At 40.5% G+C, this 12,691-nt stretch overlaps 1 protein-coding gene across 1 annotated transcript in view; it reads right to left on the bottom strand.

Moving 5' to 3' along the window:
- LOC121042089 (transmembrane and coiled-coil domain-containing protein 5B-like) overlaps positions 1-334 on the bottom strand; it is a 9,099-nt gene extending 8,765 nt beyond the window's left edge. The window contains exon 1 of the mRNA XM_040493381.1: positions 224-334. The gene's annotated coding sequence lies outside the window, so the exon portion shown is untranslated. The remainder of the gene's footprint in view (positions 1-223) is intronic.
- Between the last annotated feature and the right edge of the window lie 12,357 nt (positions 335-12,691).

Raw genomic sequence — 12,691 nt, 5'->3', positions numbered from 1 at the left:
TCCCTTCCCTTCCCTTCCCTTCCCTTCCCTTCCCTTCCCTTCCCTTCTCTTCTCTTCTCTTCTCTTCTCTTCTCTTCTCTCTAAAGCTTTTTGGCTTTAATTCTCTTTGTAATGCCTTCTCCTACCTCCTTCCCCTTTCATAGCCATCCTGCATTTTCATTTTTTTAACTGCTGTCTTGACACACAAGGCATGCCAGCCTTTGATGATGCCCTCTAAACTCACCGTTCTCTTCCCAAACGAGGTTTCTTCAGTTCCCACTGAGATCTCCAACTGATTGTCAGAACTTTCAGAAAAGGTATGTCCTTGCTGATTGGGTTCTCCCCATATCACCAGACCCATCCTCTCCAGTAGGGTGGGGCAGCATGTCATAGTGGGTAGGGATAGGGGGTGGCCATAGCTCAACATCACCCCTGTAGGCAGCATGGGAGCAGAGTTCAGAACTTCAGGGCAGTTTCAATCTCTTCCTACACAGCAATAAGATCTAGGAACACATTTCTGGACACGGGGTAAATCCCTGTGAAATGGGAATCAGCTCTATGGAACACATTTATTCCTTTCCCCAAACCCCTGGGCCTCGTGGAAGTTGAGATCACTCTCATTTCTTTTCCTTCATCAACTCCTTGTGATACATGTGAGGGCTGCTGTGCCCAAATCCAAATTATGCCTTTCTCTTTAATGCATCCAAGGGCTACAGGGTAGAAATGCTTGAGAGCAGGCCAGGAGGATTCAGAGATGGCTTACCTATGGGCCAGGAAAGCTCTCACTCCCACTGAATTGGATTCTTGGAACTGCAAAACAAACTCCTTTATTTTCCCTCAAATGGCACTGCCAAGACATTGGGAACAAAAGGTCTGATGTTTCAAAGATGGAGTATAGGGAGGTAGAGCAGGACGAAGGAAAGAGGAGTGTTGGGTCTGGAGACTTGAGTCCACTGCCTACTCCTTCAGAATTCCCTCCTCATTTTCTGTAAGTTACTGGAGCCCTGGATGGGATTTCCCACACCAGTGTCACTCTACTAAGCAATTCTGGATTCTCTGAGAGAGAAGAGGCAGTGTACAGAATTGGAGGTCAGTGAAGGTGTGTACTTGCATTTCAGATCTGTCCATTTCTGTCCCTTACACTCAATTCACTCCTCCATGATGTAAATGTAACCTTTTCCAGCTGCATCGTACTAATCTCCAGTCCCTGGAAAGGCCTTATAGAACAGAAAATACCACCGTGTCTCCAAGAAATATCTCCCATGCAATATCTGTCATAATCTTATCCATCCTTCTCAGCTCGCTTCAAATGCTGCTTCTACACTTTCCCAGATACCAAGCCCCCAGTCCATCAGAATTAATCCCTCCAACCTCTGTTCTCCTCTTTTGGTATTTTATATTGTTTCTAGGAATGTGCATTACTGGTGTTTATCCCACAATTAGGCTGTAAACCCCTTGAGAGAGTGTATTTTAATCGGAGCCATTCTGATTTCCCTCCTCAGCTGAGCTCCAGGAGAACCATTTACACATAATTCAAAGGGAACGGTGCCCCTTGGAGTTGTTCAAGAAGAGGGCGGCTTAGAAAATGGAGAGTGGAAGGTAAGCTGAGTTAGGGACAGAAAGCACCTGAGTTTCATTCTGTCCTGGCACTTCACAGTTGTGTTACCTTAGGCAAGTTACTTGATCTCCCTGAGCCCAAGTCTTTTGACCTGTGAGATGGGCATTACTCCTACTTCACAAAGTTGTGGTGGAGATTAAATGAAATAATATACGTGAAGCTCTTAAACCAGTGTGGCACTCAGGAGCACTTAATTCTCATCTGTTCTCCAACACTGTGCATGCTCCATTTTTCTGTCTCATATTACCTTTGCACATGGAATGATGCCAAATGATTTTAGAATAAATGAATGAATGAAGGACTCATTGCACTCCCTTTATCTAGAACAGGTGTTATCCTCCCTTTTCTTACACCTGAGAGATTCTCAACTGTACATCCTGATTAGCACACTGTTATTAACAGCACAGTGTACCATAGCAGAATTCTCAACAGAGAGCCATGCTCCCCCATGAGGCTGATCTACAGTCATCAGGGATGTAATTCGAAAGCTCCTGCCAAATGTCCCAGGGCAGTAGTTGCCTTGGCTGGAGAACCACTGATGAAGAACATATTCTTTACACCAAACTGCCACTCCCTTTTCTGTAAAGACACTGCACAAATTCCCCCTCTCCATGATCTCTTCCAACATGAACGCTTCTTAGCTTATTGCTCTAAGTAGACCACATGCACTTTGGAAGTGACTGTATTTGCCTTTTTGCTTTGACACTAAGAAGCGAAAACACATTTGAAGCCTCAAATTTTCGTGACTATACTAGTCATCGTGGCCTTAGTCCTATTCCCTTAGTCCTATTCTCCTATTCATTTTTCAAGTAGTGCTGATATTAAGTTATTTTCCACTATTTTGTGTTAAATCTATAGTTCCAGATGATACAGATGTAAGTAAACATAAATATGGACTTAGGAATATAAATACTAGCAAATTGATAAAGATCTGAGAGGGCTAGTGTGTTTGGGTGGCATGGATAAGAACATTGGCTATGGAATCAGACAGAATTGACTTTGAATACCTGCTCCACCACTTCCCAGATGTGAGGTCTTCTTGGACAAGTTACTCAACCCCTTGGCCTTCAAGTTTCGAATTAAGAAAGTGTATTTGGATCATTCTGTGGCATATAAGATACTTTGAAAGTGTGGGTCTCCATAGATATAAACTTGTTTTTTTCTCCCACACCCCTAGATATAAACTTTTAAGAGTAGGCACCATGTTTCTTTTTCCTTGGTTAATCTCCATGCAGTGTATAATCCCTGTACGTGAAACACTCACTGTGAATATATACCTAAGTACTTTCTTCCTTGATATAGTTCCATTCACGTTTTCCTAGCAAATAGAAAGAAAATATCATGTGTCAGGATGACAAAGACTTTTTAACACCTCTTGTTTTTAAAATAAGTCTAAAAACAATCAGCTGTTTGGATTTCCTATGGCCCTCCCTTACACCTAGCAGTTACTCTGGTAATGGCTCACCAGGGAGCTCTAAGCTTCAGGCTTAAGTAAACAAAGATTTGATGGCTTCTATTTACTGTTTTGAGTTCCGACTTTCTATTCTCAACAGCTTAATTTTATTGAGAACAGCTCCTTTTTTCTTCCAGTACCTGAGGCTATAGAGGAGACCTATGCTAATTTACATGCCTGCAGAATTCAGTCTTAACCTTTTCATTAGAAATCCCACAAGTCAGAAGGGTTTGTGTGATTATGTTATTTTCGTTTTCTACAAATATCACATCATGGCAAGACAAATTGTTGCAGTGTCAGGAATTAACTCTGTTTTCTGATTACGAAGAATTAGTTTTCAATCAGTGGGTTGTATATCTGGAAGAAGACCAAAAATTTAGATTTAATATGTGTTTTAAAGACCTTACATTCTTTGCTTTCCATACAAATATGTAAAAAATTTAATCTTTTGAGACTTAAAAAAATTTTTTTTAATTTATTTTTGGGAGAGAGAGAGAGCACGCACAAGTGCATGCACGCAAGCGGGGGAGGGGCAGAGAGAGGGGGATAGAGGATCTGAAGGGTGTTCTGCTCTGACAGCAGTGAGCCCAACAAGAGGCTGGAACTCAGGAGCCATGAGATCATGACCTGAGCTGAAGTCGGGCTCAACTGACCAAATCACCCGGGTGCCCCTAATCTTTTGAGATTTAGTTGAGAGCCATTTATTTTGCATTTTTTATAACATTAAGACTAAGTTGTCAATCAAAACTAATAGATAAAATAAAAATTTCCTACATCATAAGAGAGAGTTGTTTAGAAAGTAACAGAACTGTACAATTGGTCATCAAAGGTTGTAATACTTGGGTGGAAATATAATGAGTGGCATCATCATCAAAAAAGAAACATATCCCTTTCAACCCACCATGATTAAAAAAAAAAAAAACTTTTCTCATGATATCCTTACTATCTGGGATAGGTATACCTACTAAGAATTCCTGGATTATTTGTAAGACACTGAGTCATTTAAGATAAAAATAATGACAACATAGGATTCTTGAAAACTCTAAAACCTGCTTTATACTCTGTAATGCAACCTATGATAGGGTGTGTTGAAAGTTTTGCTGGTGTACTGCTTTTTGTATTCATTGGATTCACTGAAAAAATGAACAATTCAGTTAGTTTTAGGTGTGGTCTAGTAATTTATGTTCAGCAACAAGACCTTTTTAACAACAAAATAATTCATATGTAAGCAATAATCATATACACTGTTGGCGGGATGCAAATTGGCACAATAACCATGGAAAACAATTTAGAGAAAACATCCACTTTGGCAAAACCACTTTTGGAAAACTGTAAATGGCAGAACAGAACACGCACCCATCCTACTCGCCAGTAATCTCACTACACAGCATACTCTAAAAAGAAAACCTCTTGCACATATACCCCAAGAGAGAATGTACAATAATTTTTACACAGCAGTGTTAATAGCAAAACACTAGAAGCAATCCAAATGTCCAACAACAGTAGAATGGAGAAAGAAGTTGTGATATACAGCAGAGGAAATAATTTACTATTATACTCAATAACATTGTTGAATCCCCTGAACATAATAGTATAGACTTTTTTTAGTTTATTTTATTTTGAGAGACAAAGAGAGTGAGTGAGCAGGGGAGGGACAGAGAGAGAGAGAAGGAAAAAGAATCCCAAGCAGGCTCCTCGGGGCTCGAACTCACCAACCGCGAGACAGTGACTTGGGCGGAAACCAAGAGTCCAACACTTAACGGACTCAGCCACCCAGGCACCCCTAAACACAATATTCACCAAAAGAGGCAGAATGTATGCATTCTAAATTGAGATATATAAAGTTCAAGGTAGATTAGACTAAACAATGTATCTTAGAATACATATATAGGTAATAAATCTGTTAAGAGAAGCAAGGCAATAATTTTCATAAAATTTTCAATAGTGGTTAATATTCTGGAGAAGAGAAGGGATGAGATCAGGATAGGGTACAGAAGGCTTTTTGAGTATATTTTGCTTTCTAGCCTGGGTACATGAGTGTTGACTAGTTATTAGTCCTTAAACCCTCCACATGTGTTTTTATATTATGCTTATGCTATACTTCACAAGAAAGCATACAGAGGAAAGACAGCTGGGTTTGGGGTCCTGATGGCTGAGGTCCCTATAGCCCCAGGGGATATTCACAGTTAACAGCTGAAGAAAGAGGGTTAGCCCTTCAGCAAAAGGCAATCCCCTGACAGACTTTTCCCCTTAATCCAAATCTAGTGCTGATCTGTTGAAGCAATCACTCTGGATTTGCCAAAATGGGAAGATAATGGCAGGCATGGCTTTAAGCAGAAATAGGAAGGGGCACATTTCCAATGGAGGGATGAAAGCCACTTGGTTCTGAGGTTTAGAATTTGCAAATTGCCAGTGAGGGGTCTCTGCCAGAGACATGTTAGGCTTGACCCACACTTGTTTATAATTTTTTTTAAGTTTTTATTTATTTTGAGAGAGAGAGAGAGCGAGCGAGCATGAGCAAGCAGGGAAGGGGCAGAGAGAGAGGGAGAGATTGAGAATTCCAAGCTCCTCTGAGAGTGGAGCTCCAACTCACAAACCAGTGAGATCACGACCTGAGCCAAAACCAAGACTCGGACACTTAACTGATGGAACCACCCAGGCACCCCTATAATTTTTTTGTTAGTTGCCAACAACTTTAAAACAGGAGATTTTGTGTGAAAATCTTGAATTTCAGTTCCTCTCGAAAGCTCAAATATGATAGCATTGGCTCTATAGTTAGATAGAATGTTCACTCTCCAGTTCAGGACTGTCCCCATCAGTCCCTATTGGTTTATACTCAAGTTGCTCATTTACATTAATCCATCTCTGAAGGCTTGGGCAACACCTGACTTGTGGGTTCTGTGAGCGACATGAAAATGTGGTCCTTTTGCTTCTAGAGCTCCAGAAATAAGACTGGGCATGGCAAAGGCCAAGGGAATGCCTGTGGAGACTGGGCCCTAAGTTACAGGTCCCTGAAGCAGCAATGAGGGCCCCTAGGGCCAGCCTGCAAAGATCTGGTAGGGAGGGGCCGGGTCCAGTGGGTGTGGCCAGGGGAGCCCCATGGCTGTCTCTTGGGGCCTCACAGCAGCCTGTACCGGAAGAATGTTGTTAGGGTAAAGAACAACAGTTAACACTTCTCTCTGGCTTTTTCTGGATGATGGAAGCTCAGGATCCTAGTATAACACAAGAGGTGGATGGCAATGGGAGGAAGCCACAGAAATAAAGTGATACTGGGCATCTCGTTGCTCTTGAAAAGGTGAGTTCATGGGGCGCCTGGGTGGCGCAGTCGGTTAAGCGTCCGACTTCAGCCAGGTCACGATCTCGCGCTCCGTGAGTTCGAGCCCCGCGTTGGGCTCTGGGCTGATGGCTCAGAGCCTGGAGCCTGTTTCCGATTCTGTGTCTCCCTCTCTCTCTGCCCCTCCCCCGTTCATGCTCTGTCTCTCTCTGTCCCAAAAATAAATAAATGTTGAAAAAAAAAATTTAAAAAAAAAAGAAAAGGTGAGTTCAGAAAGAGATCTGACTTGATAAAGAAAAAGAAATATCTGTTTTGCATTTTGATTATAGTGAAAATGTTCATTCCTGCCTTTAATGTGGTGTTTTACGACTTCCTATTTTGATGGGAGTGAAAAAAGTTAACATATAAACATGTCCCGCCTCTTTCTCTCCTCCCATTCAAGACAGTGACTCTTATGTTTGCTAATTCTCCTCGCTTTCCTCACCCTCCATTTCTTTTTAACAGCCCCTGTCCTTGCACATGTGTAGGAAATAAAGCAAACTGAGCTTATAACAAACAGCTGGGAGAGGGGAGGAGAGGAAAAGTGGCTGTGGCTAGGGTTGGTGGGGGAGACCAGGAGGCAGCAGGACTGGTGAGTCAGTGGGTCCTATCCTTCCTGGAGGGAGCCAGGGGTGAGTACGAACTTTGTGGACCACAGAAAGGTAGCAGTGGGGGTTGCTTGTCGTGAAATAAGTAGGATGCCCTTAATATTTAAAATTTTTAGTATTTGGGGTTCCTGAGCGACTCAGTTGGTTAAGCGTCTGACTCTTGATCTCTACTCAGGTCATGATCTCATGGTTCGTGGGATTGAGCCTGCGTTAGGCTCTGCGCTGACAGTGAGGAGCCTGCTTGGGATTGTCTCTATCTCCCTCCCTCCCTCCCTCAAAAAGATAAATGTAAAAAATAAAATTAAAATTAAAGAATAATATTTTTAGTATTTATGACAGGATAAGATTGGAATGGCTATTGGGTAGATTGGGAGAGGGGAGACTGAAATCTCAACCTGATGCTGGTACTGAGAGGAAAAAGGATGATGAGGATTTTGGACTCAGGGTTACTCTGTAGCCTGGATTCTCCAGAGTGAATGGGGACTTAAGTTAGACGGGAGGGGCCTGTCCAACTTTAGAACTAGGCAGGTGAAGGAACGGATTGTAATGGAACTGACAAGATTTGGGCAAAGGCCTGAATCCAAAGGGGGTCAGCAAGGATGCTCATTTCTATACTGCCTACAGAGGTGGGAGGCTCTCCTGGTTGGGAAGAAAATCAGATGAAGGCAGGGAAACCCTGTACTTCATTGCTGCTGGGATGACTAAAAGGTCCTCACTATTTTAGGGAGGGTATTTCGTTAAACGTTTTCCATTCATTTGCCTAACGTGACCATGCCTCACTGCTGAATGGTGGGGATGTATTTATAAAAACAAATGTTGATTTTTATGATTGCCATAATGTCCATCAAGCCACTCTAAGTATTGGAATTCAAATATATTCAAATTAAACTCATTTAAATTCAATGCATATTTGCATAATGCCTATTGTTTATATAGTATTTGAATCTTGCCAATGTGCCAACAGTGCTCTTTATAGCATTTTTCCTAACTCTAGGATCCATTCCAGGATCACACACGGCATTTAGTTGTCATGTCTCTTTAGTTCTCTTTTACATGAAACAATTCTGCCTTCTTTTGTCTTTAATGACATCAATGTTCTGAAAAGTATAAGTCAAGCATTGCATGGAATGTTCTCCATAGTACCTAATATATACCCTACATATAATCTTCTTAAGACTAAGAAAGATAGAGAGAAAGAGAGACAATCTTAGTGTTCAAGGGACCTGTGAAATTATTTCCACAATGCTTAATTCTAAAAAAAGTAAACTAATCTACAGGCTAACTTAAAATTAATTTTTAAAAGAGCAATTCAGACATTACATTTTCATTAGGCAGTTGCTTCCTAAAGAATGGTTTGGAGGGGGGCTGAAGTATATGTATTCAGAAGGTTCCATGAAAGAATCAGAAGCCTGAAGGCTGGGAGAACTTGGATAGAGAGAACGCAGGGTGTCAAGTACCTTATGAACAGGGTGCCTCTCAGTGGCAAATTACATTTTCCGAAGATGACCATAATAATCGCTCTTTCTAGGACCCAGCCACCCCTTTATCAAGTGAGAAGTCCCAGTCTCTTCTTCTTTGAATTTGGCTGAACTTGTGACTGTTTCCATAAATAGAATGCCATGGAAGTGACATTGAGTGACTTCCTAGGCTAGAAATGGCCATGCAGCTTCTGCCTGTTTCCCTTGGAATTTAGCCACCATGCTTTGAGGAAGCCCAAGCAGCCCATGGAAAGCAATCAAAACATCGGGCCTCTGGGCCTGGCTGAGCTCCTTGGCAGTAGCCAATACCAACTTTCCAGCTATGTGAGTAAGAAATCTTCAAGGTAAGTCCTCTGGCCCCCAGTTGTACAGCCCTAGTTAAACTATGGAGAACAGAGTTTCTACTCCCACTGGGCCCTGCCCAAGTTGTAGATTTGTGTGAAAAAATATATAGCTGTTTTAAGCATCTAAGTTTGGGATGTGGTTTGTTGTTACATAGCTATTGATAATCAGAATGTTGTCAGTCAGTGGTCACATGAGGATGAAGCAAGAAACCAGGAGTGAGGTGCTCAGAATCCTTTTATTTATTCATTTACTTATGTATGTATGTATTTATTTACTTACATATTTATTTAATTATTTAATTTTTTAAGAAGTTTATTTATGTTGAAAGAGAGCGGAAGAGGGACAGAAAGAAAGGGAGAGAGAGAATCCCAAGCAGACTCCACACTGCCAGCGCAGAGCTCGAACCCACAAACAATGAGATCATGACCTGAGCCGAAGTCAAGAGTCAGACACTTAACCTACTGAGCCACCCAGGTGCCCCTGAGAATCCTTTTAGATACAAAACAAAAACAGTGTTCTAGTTCATGGATACCACAATAGAAGGGACCCAATCAGAAGAAGTTTAACAGAGGTCTCTTTACATATACTGACTGGATGGACCGCATAAACAAGAAAGAGCAGTCACACTTGAAAGGTTCCAGCTTAAAAACTGTCATAGTAGGCTCCAAGCAGGGCTCCAAAGAGTTTTGCTGGATCAGCCCTTCAACCTCCTGCACTCTATCCTAGTCCTTCACAGTAAAGACCATATCCCACCTTTGTTCTGCTTCTCTGCTTTATAGTAACAATCATCAGGCCACTCCCTGCCTTGCCCTGAGTACTCAACTCCCAAGTAATTGAAACTAAGGCTTTTGAAAAGTGAAATGCACAGCAAGAGCCTCTACAGTATAGACCCAGGGTCAGCAAGGACAGTCATAGCCATTGTGCTTAAGACCAGCCCAACTCCACAAGAGTCACTGAGCAAAGAACCCAATCGTGAGTCTATCTCATGAAAATAAGAGCTACTATATGATAAAGACTTCCCAAATGTGGGTTAGGATTTTCTCCCATAGGTGGCTAGTGGTCCCTTGACAGCCATAGAAAGAGCCTAAAATTTGTTAGCAACTCTTTTTCCTTTTCTCAAGTACATGTAGGGTGTAGTTGGAAGACTCAATTGCAGTTGATAAGCTGTAATTAGGGACTTATGATTTCCCTAGAGTTTAGGGCCAACAGCTACAGAATCTTATTAGAAAATTTAATTAATGTATTTCCATTAGATTTTCATTTACTGGGGAGGGGGGGAGGGGGGGACCAGAACAGTGATGAAAGGATTTTTATAGAAATGAAAAAAGTTAGGTAAATTACCATTTTTAAAGCCTCATTACAACAGAAAAACACACTTTTAATGCAATCTTGTTCAGTTGAATGAGTAAAAATGCTTCTCTGTACTTTTTCTAAAATTGCCTTTCCTCTTCCTAGGTTTAAAACAAATTAAGACTCAAAAAGATATTCCAGCTTTAGTGAAATTAGTCCTTCATGGATTGGGAAAGATACAATCTTGATTATAAAGGGCAAATGGAACAAAGAATACCATGGCTAAGAGACAACATTAATGTCTGATTACTCAAAGGATGAATAATACCTCACATAATTTTGTCCATTATAATAGACATGACTGTACTAAAATATATCCCCACCATTTTACCAAGATGACAAAAATTCTACAAATAAAGATTCATCAATTTTCAGTAACCCTTTTTTGCAACCTGTTAAAATATTATTATTTCTAGAGAGAGTACCATATCAGTTATGATCAGTTATTACAGTTTTATCTCAGACCTTTTGAAATAAAGAATTGCTGCCTTGGAAAGCTGTGGCAAATGTCCTGGGTGAAGGAGGATGCAGGACAGATACATTTTGATGTGAAAAGGAGTGTAATAGTTTTTCAGGAAAGCCGGTCTTAATGGGATGAAACAGAGGCATGAAAGTGGAAGTTGAAGAACAGTCTTAAATTACTTTCCAGGATTAACCTTCATCTTTAACGATAGGAGGAGAATAAACTAGGTTATGATTTAATTACTGAGGGGCACCTGGGTGGCTCAGTCAGTTAAGCTTCTGACTTCAGCTCAGGTCATGATGTCATGGCTCATGAGTTCAGGCCCCGTGTTGGGCACTGGGCTGACAGCTCAGAGCCTGGAACCTGCTTCCGATTCTGTCTCTGTCTCTCTGCCCCTCCCCCGCTCGTACTCTGTCTCTGTCTCTCTCTCTCTCTTTCTCTCAAAAGTAAATAAACATTAAAAAAGTAATAATTACTGAGTTGAACGTAATGAAAGTTCACCTCTTCCCTATCTCAAAGTCCTTCTGCATTTCTTTCCCTGACAGCAAACATCTAATCTTGTCTCAAGGTTTAGCTCCTCAGTGAAGCCTTCCTTGAACCTCCAACACCTAGAGCAATTACCCCATCTTTAATCGCACAGTATTTTGTATATACTTCCTCACAAATGTATAACCCCTGGTAGTACATGAGCCCCTAGAGTTTTGACAGTCTCTGAACAGAAGGGTGTCTAAAGGTTAAGAGATGAAAGAAGAATTGTCGCACCTGTAATTTCTGTGCAATGGGAGAATTCTTTTCCAATTCAAAAGCAACCCATATGTTATTTTTTCCTACGGAGGCTTCAGGAACATTCAGAATAGAGACGGATAGAAAGCATCAGCAGTATGCAAATCGAGCCCCTATTCCTAGTTAATGAGTATATATTGGCAAGCATTTTGCTAAACTCACTTAACAAAGCAAATCTCCTAAGAAGTACAATTGGTGGGGAACCTGTTACATAAAATCTGACCTATACATTTACAAATCAAAAATCAGAATCTCCGAAATTGGCAACAAGTACCCTGATACAAGGAAATAGACTTTAAGACCAGACCAGTATGGTCTGAGCATGGTCCCTGAGTAGGGAGAAGAAGAGTCCAGAGCGGAAGAGAAATAATTTACTAATTTGTAGTAAGGATATATTGAAATTTAATCCCTAAACACCATGATATAGCATTTTAACTTTGTCCCTTTACTGATCTACTATGAAGCCATACTCAACTGAACGGTAAACTATTGTTTTTGTTCATCAATGTGAGTTCAGGCAGTCTAGAGCCTTTAATTAATTTTACAAAAAGTAGAAATAATCTCTCAACTATTATCAGAAATAGCTATCGCAATCAATTCAACCTATTTAAAATTTCAAAGGTAATCAATATCCAAGTTATCAGAATGAGTCCACCAGGTAAGAATTTTTCCTTACAGAATTTCTTCTTAACAAGGCATATTTCTATCTGAGTGAGCTCCCTAATTTTGTATTCTCAATTACTAACATGGTGACTGACATAATAGGCATTAAATAAGTATTTGTTGTAGGAATAAGTGGAAAGGGGTGGCCATAGCTCCCTTCAGGTAAATCCCAAAGGCAAAATAGTTGAATTTTTTCATGGTGCATACAAAATCTATCTTGCTCTTAATGAAAAATGTCATAAATAAAACTATTAGTATAAAAACGACTTATATTAAATAGAAGTGAGGGGTTCTTTGGGTTTTTTTTTTTTTTTTGCTTTTTCTTTTGCTCACGTCCTCACATCAGTATGTGAACCAAACAATGTGAGTGCTATCTTTTTTTTTTTTTTATAGCGAACAGGGTTTCTGTAAGTAAAAAAAAAAAAAAAAGTGTTCTTTAAGAGAGATGGATCTAAATGGTGTCAGCTAAATTGCTTCCAATTTAGCTTGAAATCCAGAAAATAGATGGTAATGAAGAGAAAGGATATGGATTTTTAGTTCATGCAAAAGAGCGCTCTTCTCCAAAGGTACATCAGGTCAAGTTGGCATGCCTTATTTATAAAAATTATGATCGTTGTATCTAGACCAAAGTGAGCCCA

Source organism: Herpailurus yagouaroundi, unplaced genomic scaffold, assembly GCF_014898765.1.
Source record: "Herpailurus yagouaroundi ecotype Mexico unplaced genomic scaffold, PumYag 184, whole genome shotgun sequence".
NCBI classification, from domain to species: Eukaryota; Metazoa; Chordata; class Mammalia; order Carnivora; family Felidae; genus Herpailurus; species Herpailurus yagouaroundi.
The sequence above is the reverse complement of the archived record's forward strand: the minus strand, read 5'-3'. Positions and strand labels throughout refer to the sequence as shown.